Below are 12,691 nucleotides of genomic sequence, written 5' to 3' on the forward strand. Positions count from 1 at the left end.
ATGTCTGACGGAGAGCATGATGGTGAAAGTGACAGGAGGAGGAGGAGGAGGAATGCACGCAGAGGACCCATAATAGGTCGGTGGAATAATTCTAGGAGTCGATAAATGGGAAATCGATAATAAGTGAATAATCGTTAATGTTTTTTGGCCGGAAACTAAATAAATCTGTTTCCGATATTGAAATCAAACACAATAGCCTGCAACACATCACAAACTAGTGCTACGTGATGCTCATTGCTTCATTATTACCGTGAATTTTAATTACTTTATTGAAACAAAATTATATCTTCGTTCATGTCGTGTCCGTCCGGTTCACTGTTAAAATAGTAGTAGTAGTAGTAGTAGTAGTAGTCAACCAGTGTTTTTTTTTTTTCATATCGTAAATATTTGTGTCAGTAAGCAATATGAAACTCTGTGAGGGGGTCGATGAGCTAATGAGTTTGGGGTCCTCTGCGACACTAGACTAGAGGAAGAAGGGTAAAAAATCTGAAGGTGAAAATTGCCGGAAAATAAAAAGGATATATCTGGGACGAGCGAGGTGGTGAGAGACTGAGGAATGCAAGAAGAGAGGGTGACGGAATGGAAGAGTCAGCGGGAAGGAAATGTCAGGAAGTGATTGAAGGAAGAAGGGACGAAGGACAGAGGAAGGGGAAGAGGATATGACGATCACGGACGAGAGGCAGGAATGGAGGAATTTAATTTTCTCGCACAATCTCGTTACACTGTGTTTTCACGTTAAGCGGAGGGAAGGAAAGATGAAGAAGAAAAAGAAGAAGAAGAAGAAGAAGAAGAAGAAGAAGAAGCAAAGGCAGAAGCAAAAGAAGAACAAGTACAAAAACAAGAAATAGAAGAACAACAACAACAACAACAACAACAACAACAAGACAGACGGAGACACAGAGACCCACACACATCAATTTCCTGTCAGAACGTCTTAATCTATATCCAACGTTCCACTGCTCCCTCTATTCCCGTTCTATCTTCCTCACGACGTCTCTCTCTCTCACACACACACACATAAAGCAACAATTCAGAACTGGCCTTCAAACTATTATTGATATACATTTTTATTGCTTGGCTTGTGCAGCATTAATGAAGGTGTTAAATTATTCCTGTCAGTCTGTGCAGCCGGGAGAGGCAATAGTTTGGCCTTGTTATATATTAATTAATGCTGGCCAACATTGGGTAGTTCTGATGTAAAAATCTTTGGTACATTTGGTGAAGGAAAAGGAGAGCAATGAGGACAACGGCAGAGCAAGGACGGTAACGAGAAGATAGAGGAGGAGGAGGAGGATGTGGATGGCGATGAGGATGAGGATGAGGATGTGGAGAAGGAGGAGGAGGAGGAGGAGGATGTAGAGGAAAGGAGGAGGAGGAGGAGGAGGAGGAGGAGGTTAAAACGGTCATTACAAATATTGCAACAAAGAAACCAAGGAGGAAGTTTGTGTTTTGGGTAACAAACATTATAATAAACTTGGCGCGCACACACACACACACACACACACACACACACACACACACACACACACACACACACACACACACACACACACACGGGGACGGCAGAAGAGAGATTCACATTAGACAAAATAGAAAAGCAGTCAGATAATTAAGTTGCTGGTATGATACACTAAACCTGTTGCAGCTTCTTCAAAACAGAGGAAGATTAAACTTTTCCAAAGCTTCTGAGACACACATTTTTTCCTCTGTTCGTTTCTCACCCAAAAAAAAACTCGTTCCTTTCAAAACCAATATTTGTTTTCCACTTCATTCCTTTTCCCTTCCTACAAACCAACTCGTTCAACTCCCTCACTTCCCTCCTCCCGCTCTCTCACCCTCTTCTCTCCTGCCTCTCCCTTCCCTCCCTCTCCCTCTTCCCCGGGCAACAGGTCTGAGTCAGTCGTCAACAGCCTTGTACCTTTAAGGGGAAGGCTGGCAGGTCGCTGGCTCATATAAACTGGCTAACTATCTTGGTGCACGCATTTTCTTGGCCAACATTTCCCTCCTCTTCCTTTTCCTTTGCCCTCCTCTCCAACCCTCCCTCCTTTTGCCGTGAGCCGCGTATTTTTTTTTTCTTGCTTTTTCTCTCCTCTCCCTTTCCCTTGTCTCCCCTTTTAGTATCCCTTATGGCGCTTGTTTGTTTTTGTATCTTCCCTGTTATGATTTCTTTTCAATCCTTCCAACTATATTCTTCATTCTTTTTGTATTCGTTTTTTTGTTTTTTTTCCTTACTCTTTTTTATCGTTTTTGTTTTCTCCTTCATTCTTCCTCATTTTCCTCCACATTTCTCTGTCTTCTGATTCACTTGTTTTCCTTTCCTTGCTGCGTTCTGTTTACCTTCCTTCTTTAAGCGTTTTCTTTCTCATCCCATTTCACGTTTTTTCCCATCTATTCTTCGTTATTACACCCCTCCTTACCTATGTTTTATTCCTCCTCTTCCTCTAACAAAATAATCTTTCCTCTCCCCTTTTTCCTCCTCCTCCTCCTTCAAATTATCCACAATGCTTTTTTCATTTTCCTTTCTTTATTTCTTCTTCTCCTCGTGGCAGTCTTATTCTCCAGCTTTCCTCACTTTCCCTTCCCTTCTATTAGCTTTTGCATAAATTCTGTCCGATTTTTCTTCACATTTTTTCTCTCTCGTCATATTTTCTTTCTATTTTTCAAACGGGTTCTCGCGGCCATCTCTCTTTCTCACTTTTTCGGCTCTCCTGTCTGCTTCCGTTTGCAAAGCTTTCATCCTCTAATTTTGAAAAAGACGTCTTTCACATTCTTCTCTTTTCATACCGACTTCAGTAAAAAAAACTATATCTTTTGGTTAGTGTGACTCTCTCTCTCTCTCTCTCTCTCTCTCTCTCTCTCTCTCTCTCTCTCTCTCTCTCTCTCTCTCTCTCTCTCGCCCTGCCTCATCGCCTCTTTAAATACTCCGCTGCATAAGACCCAATTTTGGAGGGGCGGCGCACGTGAGTCAAGGTTGTCCCGATTGCTTTAATTTAACACTCAGGCGGCGATGACTGTATATGGCAAGCCTTTTATTGTTCTTTTTATCTTAATACCAACTCGTCTTACGCCTGTCGTCTGTGTGTGTGTGTGTGTGTGTGTGTGTGTGTGTGTGTGTGTGTGTGTGTGTGTGTCTGAAGGCTTTATCGTATGACTCATGTGTGAATGATTTGGTACCACCGTTGTTGAGTTACTTTCTACTTCGTTTATGGAAGCGCGCAAACACACACACACACACACACACACACACACACACACACACACACACACACAGGAATAGTACACGCCCACACGACAAGAGCAAACACATGTTTATGCAACGTTAGCTGTGTACAGTAAAGTAAAATGATTTATAGACAGTCACAGGGAGCCATAAACAGACATACCCGGACACGGACAGACAAACACCTAGAAACAGCCAGACCCAGAAAGTGGTCCATATAGAGCCACATAGACAGACACAAACAGACCCAGACACCCAGGCAGTTAGAGTCACATATACAAATACAGACATCACCACAGACCCAAGGAGCCACAGACATCCACAGACGGATAAACACAGACACACAAACAAACACTGATTCAGCTATCGTGGCGGCGTCTCCATCGTGTGGCATCTAACATAAACTGGCACCTGGGACCCGTCTTGGCCTCTCCTCCCCTCCCAACACACCACACCTCCTCGTCCTCCTTCTCCTCCTCCTCCTCCTCCTAACTCAGCTCCTCCCCTCGACATCCGACCACCCCACTCCTCCACCACCACTCCCACCCACGACACGTTGCAGTGAGAGGGGAGGGTGAGAGGAAGAGAGAGGGTGTGTGAGTTCCCTTCTCGACTGGTTGTGTTCCGTGGTGGTTTGGCCCCGTGAGAGAGGCAGTAGTGTTCGCGGTGGTTAAGTAAGGTTGTCCCCATCCCCCCGACCCTCTGACGTGCCCCCCTGTAGCCTCAGAGCGCTAGAATTGCCTCCAACGTCGTGTGTGTGGCGGGTTTTTGCGGTAGTGTTGTTCGGCTTGCGTTCGTGTTAGCGGCGGTGCGTGGCGGTGCAGGAGGATCCGGAGAAGGGTTCAAACGTTAGAGGTAAGAGTGTGATTCCTTATGTTGGTTTGGGGTTGTGTTGGTAATGGTGTGTTTGCGTGCTTTGAGGTGGTGGGAATGTTTGAGTCGGTCTCTCTCTCTCTCTCTCTCTCTCTCTCTCTCTCTCTCTCTCTCTCTCTCTCTCTCTCTCTCTCTCTCTCTCTCTCTCTCTTGCTCTGTGGCCTACTTGTGTGTGTGTGTGTGTGTGTGTGTGTGTGCTGAGAGGTTCCTTAGCTTAATGAAGACTTAGAAATTCTCGTAATGTACCTGTCGGAAGTTAAAAGGCTACCTGTTTGTTGTCGTAGTCTTATACCTGAGAGTCCGAAAACACATTATTATTATTATTATTATTATTATTATTATTATTATTATTATTATTATTATTATTATTATTATTATTATTATTATTATTATTATTATTATTATTATTATTATTATTATTATTATTATTATTATTATTATTATTATTATTACTCAAAAGAACGCTGTGCAGAAAGGCTCCCGTTCCTCATGCCTCCTCGGTTTATTTTGAGCGGCGCCAGGCGGGAGGGAGGGAGGCAGCCGGGAGGAGGAGGAGGAGGAGGAGGAGGAGGAGGAGCGAGGAAGAAAAGAGGCGGCTGAAGCAGGTGGGCGGGAGGGAGGGAGGGGAACAAGGACAGGGGTAAGTAGTGGGTGAAAGAAGTGGTGGCGGGGGGAAGAGCGGGAGGGGGTAGTGTGTGAAGAGGTAGTGAGCGGGAGGAAAAAGGGTTGAGCGAGAGAGAGGGGAAACTCGGACATGGGTAAGCAGTGGTGAGCGGGAGGGGAAAAAAAAAAGGTGAAATGAGGCGGTGGGCGGTTGGAAGGTGGTCAGGAGGAGGTGGGGCGGGAGGGAGAAAGAACTGGGACACGAGTATGTAGTCGGTGAGTTTAGTAAAGAGAGGGAAAGAAGGGCGGGAGGAGGTATTGTGCGGGAAGACGTGCTGAGCGAGAGGAAGAGAGGTGGAATGCGGCGGTGCGCGGGAGGGGGTGAGCAAGAGAAGTGGAGGTGGAGGGCGGGAGGGAGAAGAACTAGGGCGGGAGGAGGAAGAAGGAAGGATGAGATAAGCGGGAGGAGACGATGGGCGGGAAGAGAAGTAGGGTGGGAGAAGAGAGGGGTGGGGAGACAGAGAGTGCCATGACCTGCTAACAGATGAGACACTTGTTTTGTCGTATTCAGTAAGCATAACGGGAAGATTAGTACACACACACACACACACACACACACACACACACACACACACACACACACACACACACACACACACACACGAAAAAGAGACATATAGATCAAGAGAAGTATAGATAGATAAATAAAGATAGATAGACAGATAGATATATAGATAGATAGATACATAAATAAATAAATATAAATAAGAATAAATATGTAGAGAAAGACGGTAAGAAAAAATACACATACACAAAAAATGATAGATAAGCGGATAGATAGATATGGATAAGCATAGATGCATAGAGAAAGAAGAGAGAAAAAAAAGCAAAACACACACACACACACACACACACACACACACACACACACACACACACACACACACACACACACACGCACTCACAACTTTCTTATAAGGAGCCGGGTTCAATAAAAGGAGACATGACAAACGTTCCCTCAGTGTGTAATATTTGTCTGAGCCTTTTGTCTGCTGGTGCTTGTAAATGTTTGTTCTCTCTACTTTCACGGACGTTGTATCTCAAGTGTTTCATGCACCAGCTTTAACTCCCTCTCCGAAACACATTAGGTTCGGGTCCCCGCACTTGGGTGAGGTAATGAAAAGGGAGATGAGTTGGGGGTTATGTCGCATTTCCCTTTTGTCTAATTTCTGGTCTTATTGGTTCTAAACGCGCACAACGATCCATTAAACAACAACAATAACAATAATAATAATAATAATAATAATAATAATAATAATAATGATAATAATAATAATAACAACAACAATAATCTCCCTGCTCTACCTTCTACGATTAAAAAGGACAACAAAACAGCCAACACAACGGCGGGAGAAATATGATAAGATACCCCTCAAGGTTATCACAAATAGTCACAAATATTACTTCTAAATGACCCACGGACGAGATAATCATTGGAAAAGGGATTAAGTGTGTGTGTGTGTGTGTGTTCATTCTTTCTTTTTTTCTTTATTTATCTCAACCAATACTCAGCTGTCTGTTAATTTATCTTTTCAGTGTTTTCTTTTTTTTCTCTACATCTCTCCCATTCTATGCCTATCTATCTCATGTGTGTGTGTGTGTGTGTGTGTGTGTGTCCTAAGTCTCCTATGTCCAACCTCACTATATAGCTATCTCACGTATGAGGATTCGAGCTTCCATCCAAGCGACTCGGGTTCCGCCACAAAACTTCAGTCACCTTCGCGCGTTTCGCATGACATGAAAACACTTGAGGTAAAACTCCTGGACGCTGGCTTATTGTTCCCCGGTCCGACTGCCTGGCTCCCGGACTGCCTGGCTGTTTGTCTGTCTGTCTATTTGCGTCATTCTTTTTTTCGTTTTTTTTTCTTTATCATCTCTTTGTTATTTTTTTTCGCGGTTCTGTGTGTATGTGTATGTGTGTTTGTATGTGCGTGAGGTGTTGTTCTGATAGATTTAGTAGACCTGGTTCTCTTCCTCGTCTTAACTCTTCATATTTATCTACGCTCTCTCTCTCTCTCTCTCTCTCTCTCTCTCTCTCTCTCTCTCTCTCTCTCTCTCTCTCTCTCTCTCTCTCTCTCTCTCTCTCTCTCTCTCTCTCTCTCTCTCTCTCTCTCTCCAAAAAAAGCTGTATTGTTGCAACGGAGTAATCAGTTTTGCCAGTACCACACAGCAGGAAACCAAAAATACCAGTAACTACTCTGTGGATGTAGGCCTGTAAGGATTAACACACACACACACACACACACACACACACACACACACACACACACGTGAGAAGGAGGAGGAGGAGGAGGAGGAGGAGGAGGAAGAGGAGGAGGAGAAGGAGGAGGAGGAAACTGGAGGGTTAATTGGGGCATAAGGATGAGGAGAAGGAATAGGAGGAGGAGGAGGAGGAGGAGGAGGAAACTGGAGGATTAATTGGGGCATAAGGATGAGGAGAAGGAATAGGAGGAGGAGGAGGAGAAGGAGGAGGAGGAGGAGGAGGAGGAGGAGGAGGATCAAGAGAGAGTATTGGAGCATGACGACGAGAAGGAATTGTGATATACAGAACATGGACGAGGAGGATAGCCCAAGTAGTAGCCACTGGACAAAGGCAACACACAATAACAACAGCCAACACAGAAGCACTACAACACAATATCAGACGAGTGGGCAGGGAAAGGGGGAAGCGAGGCCAGACGCTAACAATTCAGTCGCTCGAAAACAAATGGCGCAAAATGGGAGTGTAACCGATAGAGCTATGAAACCATTTCCTACTCTTGGGTATGCTGATGGATCCATGTCAGGGAGTGTGAGAGCATGAAGGGTGAGGGTGAATGTGAGGGGAAAGTGAAAGGGGAGTATTGAGGGAAAGTGGAGTGAGTAAGCCTTTGAGGGGAAGAAGAAAGTCGTATATGTATACTCATGTGAGGGAATGTGAGGGGAAAGTGAAAGGGGAGTATTGAGGGAAAGTGAAGGGGAGTGAGTAAGGCTTTGAGGGGAAGAAGAAAGAAAGTCGTGAGTCGTGTGCTGGCGTAACCTGTCCCTGCACCAACCCCCTTACCCGGTGTGTTAAGAGGATTAGCTTGCTCTGGGGGGACAGGAAGGGGGCGGAGGTGAAATGGTAGAGGCGGTGCTTGTTGCTGGTGTTCCTTGTAGTGGGGGCAGTGTTGTTGTGAGTTGTTTTTGTTCCTTTTGCATATAAGAACCGATGAATTAATGGTACGGTAGTAAGTAAAGTAGTGGTGGTCTTGTTCTTTGTAGTGGGGGAAGTGTTGTTGCTATTATTGTTTTGTTGCTTTAGTATTTATGAGGAGATAAATTATTACAGTTCCAGTTTTGTCTGATATCAAGTTACATGGACACCGGCGCAAAAAAAACAGAACATACAGAGCTACAACAGAGCAAGAAAGGATGGCGCCACTATAAAACACGCCTGCGCCATGACAAGCTGGGGCCGACTACCATCCAGTCCCCTCAAGAAAGCCTACCGGCGCTAAAGGCTGGCACGTAGAAAAAAAATACAAACTTCCTTACGACTTTTATTAGATTGCGTATATAAAATAGAAAATTATGCTTAACACCATGCAATAATTGAGGTGTTAACTGAATTCAAGAAGACAACAACAACAACAACACGCCGCTCCACACCAAGGAAAGCCGCCCAAAGTCAACCATATTTGTATAATAGTTTGCAGCTTCAACGGCGCGACGAGGCTGTGACGCGTAAGCTCAAGGAAGGCCCACGAGATTTGGGAGAGATTACTGGAGCGAGGAGGCGATGATAAGGTAAATATCACCAGGCGAGGAGCATGAGAAGGAGGATGAAAATGAAGCAGAGAATTGATTATTGGGGCGTTTGGTCTTACCGCCGCAACTGAAAGGTCATGTGGCGCCGAAGAAGAGGAGGAGGAGGAAGAGGAGGAGGAATACATAGGATGACATATAGGAAGAACAGATCCCAAGAGACCAACTGACCTACAAAGGGTATCTGTTGGGTTACTTCTACTACTGATAACTACGCCTTAAAGGACAGGATAGAACAGAAGGCTCCTCCTGACCCAGCTGGGGGACAAGGAGTGGGAGGAGGAGAAGGAGGCGGGAACGAAGAGGTCACACAGATCCATTGCACCAGCTGAGGATTCGTGATGTCCAATACCGGATATCCCCGCATCCGTGTGTGTGTGTGTGTGTGTGTGTGTGTGTGAGAGAGAGAGAGAGAGAGAGAGAGAGAGAGAGAGAGAGAGAGTCTGTGTTCCCACGTCAGCTGACACGCCAGGCTGTCAAGGCCAATATATTAACACTAGGATTACATAAGGAAGGCTACGGACAGGATCAATACGAGTAGCATTCAAGAAAGGTACAAAGAGATAACAACACGTATTCGGGTAGCGGAAGCACCAGGAGAGTAAATGAAGGTGACCGGTGGATTTAATACCTATTAGTGACTCAATTCCCATATAGTGTGGAGGGGCGCCGTTAGGGGTTAGTAAAGTCTGTCAGTGAAGCGTCGAGAATGTTGGAGGGCCACGCAGGGGAGGAGGAATGTCGGGGGTCGCGGAGGGGTGGCGAGGGTCGTGCGGGGGCTGGAGAGGCGCGCCACCGGGAACGCCAAAATAATATTGAGATCGCCGCCAAAAACGAGTATCAGCGACCTCTACAAGGACGTACAAATGGCACCCTACTCACGCACCCTCACACCCCCGCCCACCTGCCCTGACTCACCCCACACCCTCACCCCACCCTCACCCCCCCGCCCATCTCCCCTTTCGCATGCACTCACCCCACCCTCTGCACCCCTACCCACCTTCCCTTACGCCCTTATCTCACCCTTTACACCCCTCCCCCACACACATTCCGGTCATTCCACCCTCACACTTGCCCTTCTCACCCTACACCGTCATGCCACCCTCAACATTCCTACACGCCTCCCCTTCCTACACCCTCCTCCCTCAGCCCCTACAATACACCTCCGTTCACCTGCCCTGCCTCATCCTACATACTAATCCCAACATCTACACCTTATCCACCTCCTCTGCTCCACCAAACCCACTACACCTCCACCTACTTGCTCTACACCACCCATTCCCGTCATTCCACCCTCACACCCCCGCCCATCAGTTTTGCTCCACCCTCTAAACTTCCACTCAATTGCTCTACAGTCTACAGTCTACACCATCCACTCCGGTCAATCCCACTAATCCCACACATCTCTCTCGTCATATCCCTACCGCATATCATGTCTAACTCACCAACACTCACCACCGCGCTCCATCCCATCAGACAAGCCCCTCCCACACCCTCCACCCTTTATCCACCATCCATCAATCCAAGTCACACATCCATCCTGTCAAGTCCCTTCCTCCACATCACTCACCTCGCTTCTTAATCCGAATATCCTCACTTCACTGTATTTATTTTTCCACGTCAATCAATCACATATCATATCAGACTCGGCTCCGGCATAACCCTCGAGCGCTCGCGAAGACACACACACACACACACACACACACACAACTTTATCAGCTTTCCTGGCTTAAAACACCAACACCCTGAAAAGACAATCCAACACCCTGCGGCACCCTTCAAGAGACAAAGAGGGTGCCTGGAGCTTCCTAACCCCAATATTGACGAGCTGGCAGACACTCGCCACCGCTGGAAAAGGAAATTGCGGAGTACATCACCACCTCACAACACTCCGCTACAAATCACCCTAAACAAGCCACGGCATATGCTGCGGACAACAGTGACCATCAACAAGAGCAACACGGTACCCACGCACATAAATGCTTCCACCACACCCCTGCCGCCTCCAGTTGTCAGCGTGGGTCCAAGCTCCCTAGAGTTAGTGCAGACTGCTGATCTTTCCCTGTCACATGAAACACTCAAGGTCTTTGTCTACAGCAGAAAGGAGAAAAAAACTAATCTGTAGCATTTATATAAAAACATAAAACGTCAAATCTTATTTTTCTTAATCACTAAAATCTTTCCTTTGAGCTGGATAATTTAAGATGTTTAAACGCCAAATTTCACGGGGGTTTGAGCACCTGAATTTATTCTTAATAGGAGAGAACGCGGAAGGGGTGGTCCGTCTCAAGCTTGCCAACCACCCACCAAAGTCAATGGCGTCTAGGTCGTTCGTCCCTTCGTACCTTCGCTCAGGTGCTCGTAGACACCGGGAAACAGGCGAAGGGGAGGCAGGGGGATAGCGGGATGGGTAGAAGGAAGGAAGAAGGTTCGTCAGTTTTATCTTTTGTTTGCCTTTTCATTCTTAGTTTCAGGTGTTCGTAGACACAAGAAAGGGTTAGGAGGTTAAAAAAAAAGTTTTTTTTTTTAGTCGGCGCAACATCTGTAATAGGAGACAGACAGAAGGAAAGGAAATAAGGGAAGGAATAGATCCAGGAAGACGATCCCAGACCCCATTACCCCCGTACCCCACCCACCACCTGTTCATGCTGGTGGGGGGTGTGGGTGGGGCGTAGGGTGTTTTTAGGGTTGGGAGGTTCGACGCGTGGTATATCGGTAGGTGGGTGCTTGTTGGAGGAGGCTTGTCACACCTGTATTATTTCCGTCCACTGCTCCTTTCGCTCGTCTTTACATAAGCAGGGTAGCAGCAGAAGAGCGGGTAGCTGCTTCCATATGGTTAGGCGAGTGTTTGACAGAGGGTTTCTCATTACCAACTCTAGTTCGTATGCTCCAACGCTCTGCTGTTCAAGGACGCAGGGTAGTAGAGAGTAGCGCCGGCTGGTCTGTGGAGTCTGCTGGTAGATGAGTGCTTTCTTTTTTTTTTCTTTTTTTTTTACAACAAAGGAGACAGCTCAAGGGCACAAAAAAACGGAAGCAATAATAATAATAATAAAAAAAAAGCCCGCTACTCACTGCTCCTAAAAAAAAGAATCAAAAGAGGTGGCCGAAAGAGAGGTCAATTTCGGGAGGAGTGGTTGGGAGGGTGGTTGAAACTCTTACCGCTTATTCAGTATGATTTTAGGGTAAGCTCTTAATAGAAGGGTAGCAGAGTTTTAGGTGCGTATTTGCGGGCGAGAGTTTGGTGGTCCTGTTGCCATTATCTCTTGTTTGACCTTGTTTGGCACGGACCCTTCCTGTTCCTGATAAGCCTCACCTACTCAATCTTCGCTTCCGACTTTCCAACACATCGCTCAGTCAGGCACACCTCATTTTAGTTCACCTGGTGCTGTTGCTAATAAAAACTCTTTCCCTAACCAATCTTTCTTCTCCTTCAACATTTCCTATAGACTCAAACCTTATTTTCCTTGTAGCTAAGTTTGCGTATGGAAGGTTTGAGGGAGAGGTGAGGCTGGAGGTGGTACTGATTTTATAATTTCTGTCTGGTGCGATTGTTTGCTGATTCTTACACTTCCTCACCTCCGGCTTGCCTTTTTGCCAACACACACACACACACACACACACACACACACACACACACACTCTCTCTTCCTGCCGCACCTGTTTCCTGGCCCACCTGCTCCCTCTCGTATCTTTACCCTGCCGCCTCTTTTTCCTCGCCTCCGTCACAGCTCGTTCTCGTCACGACGCTTCTCTCTTATCACCGCCCATAAACGTGGAGATAAGAAGGTTACTTAGCACGCGATTACGAATATGAGCGACCAAATAAATTAATTGAAAGCATCAGATGAGAGGATGGGAGGGATTTTTATCTGAACGTGAAATATAAAGTACTATAGAGACGCTGCAGTGGTGAATAGGGATGCAAATAAAAGAGTAACTTGGCAAAAGGTATGATAGTGTAAATAAAGGGAAGGTGACGACAGGGAGATACGGATAAACTTAGTCAGATTCAATACAAAGAATATTATGATAAAATGGCCATGACAAAGGAAGCAAACGTTAAAAGATAACTTACTTAGCACGGAAAATAAAACAATGGGTAAAAAAACAAACTCACAAAAAATACTGCAAGGAAAAAAAATACTGAAA

The 12,691-nt window shown here is 45.9% G+C and overlaps 2 protein-coding genes across 3 annotated transcripts in view; one reads left to right on the forward strand and one right to left on the reverse strand.

Annotated features, from left to right (window-relative positions):
- LOC127001882 (uncharacterized) overlaps nt 1-12,691 on the reverse strand; it is a 102,880-nt gene that overhangs the window by 41,978 nt on the left and 48,211 nt on the right. The gene's annotated exons all lie outside the window — the stretch shown is intronic.
- The window catches only part of LOC127001894 (tau-tubulin kinase 1-like), a 79,463-nt gene that overhangs the window by 16,641 nt on the left and 50,131 nt on the right, over nt 1-12,691 (forward strand). The window contains exon 1 of one of the 2 annotated variants that reach the window (XM_050867137.1): nt 3,746-4,075. The exons of the other annotated variant lie outside the window; for it this stretch is intronic. The gene's annotated coding sequence lies outside the window, so the exon portion shown is untranslated. Of the gene's footprint in view, nt 1-3,745; nt 4,076-12,691 lie in introns of those variants that run through there. 2 annotated transcript variants of the gene reach the window in all.

Source organism: Eriocheir sinensis, chromosome 2 (genome assembly GCF_024679095.1).
Source record: "Eriocheir sinensis breed Jianghai 21 chromosome 2, ASM2467909v1, whole genome shotgun sequence".
Taxonomy (NCBI): domain Eukaryota; kingdom Metazoa; phylum Arthropoda; class Malacostraca; order Decapoda; family Varunidae; genus Eriocheir; species Eriocheir sinensis.